Source organism: Sinocyclocheilus rhinocerous, unplaced genomic scaffold (assembly GCF_001515625.1).
Source record: "Sinocyclocheilus rhinocerous isolate Xijiao unplaced genomic scaffold, SAMN03320098_v1.1 scaffold799, whole genome shotgun sequence".
NCBI lineage: Eukaryota > Metazoa > Chordata > Actinopteri > Cypriniformes > Cyprinidae > Sinocyclocheilus > Sinocyclocheilus rhinocerous.
In genome coordinates this window covers 564578-565603 of record NW_015636538.1, presented here as the reverse complement: position 1 = coordinate 565603, position 1026 = coordinate 564578, and the positions used below count along the sequence as shown (strand labels likewise).

Here is a 1026-nt window from a genome sequence, read left to right as displayed (position 1 = left end):
AAGTTTCCCGCCAACGAGACGCATTCAACTTACTCTCCTTATGTGAATGCAAGTTTCTTTTATATTGAATATTCACCAATATATACTTTTAAAAGGGGTTTTATTAAAGTGGTCTAGCAGTTATGCGGTAATAACTATCTCGCGCGTTATCTTACAAATGTGACGGGTGAAAGTAAAGAATAAACGCAAGAAACTTCACCTTTGGATTTTAATTTGACTGGACAAAAGTGATAAAGGTAACTTTCTTTCCTTCTTTATTTTTGTGGATAGTCTTCTGAAATACCCGAAACTTTTTCCAAAACGCTTAGCAAGATTGTAATGGAGAAATGCTCCATAGAGGGACTGCTTTTATAGTTACCCAGCTAACTTAGCTTAAAGTAACCAGAAACTTAACTTATTGTGTAACTAAAAGCTTTTCTTTTTCTTACATTTAAATTTTCATCTGTTTTGTCTGAATTGAAGAGATTTTTAATAAAGTTGATTTATGTCTAATTTAAAATATGTGAGGACATGTTCACGAAAACATTAATTTTGCCAGATTATTTCATATTGTCATAGGCTTACAGTGATTTTCCATTTCAGAGGACCAGAAATATTACAAATGGCTGACGAAGTGTCAGAAACTAGGCAAGGCAAGTCAAAAATGATCTGTCACTAATTATTTCACTGTACATTAACACTATCGACACTGGAATAATGTAGTTTATTTTCTCTTGGAGTTAGCTCTTGTTTCCCCATCTGACATTATATTTTGTGGTCCTGGAGATGATGTTGTTCTGTCGTGTCATCTTGAGCCAGCTATAAGTGCTGCTTCAATGGAGATCAAGTGGTGGAATAAGTCTGATCTGGTCTGTCAGTATAAGGATAGACAGATGACAGTGAGCAGAGACTATGAGGGTCGAGTGAGTCTCCCATTGCAGGAGCTACACAATGGAAATGTGTCTTTGACTCTCAGAGATGTCAGAGAGGCATTTATACAGTGGGGAAAATAATTATTTGATCCCCTGCTGTTTTTATAAGTTTGTC

At 35.6% G+C, this 1026-nt stretch overlaps 1 pseudogene; it reads left to right on the top strand.

Moving 5' to 3' along the window:
* The first annotated feature begins 601 nt into the window (after positions 1-601).
* The window catches only part of LOC107747884 (uncharacterized), an 8677-nt pseudogene continuing 8252 nt past the window's right edge, over positions 602-1026 (top strand).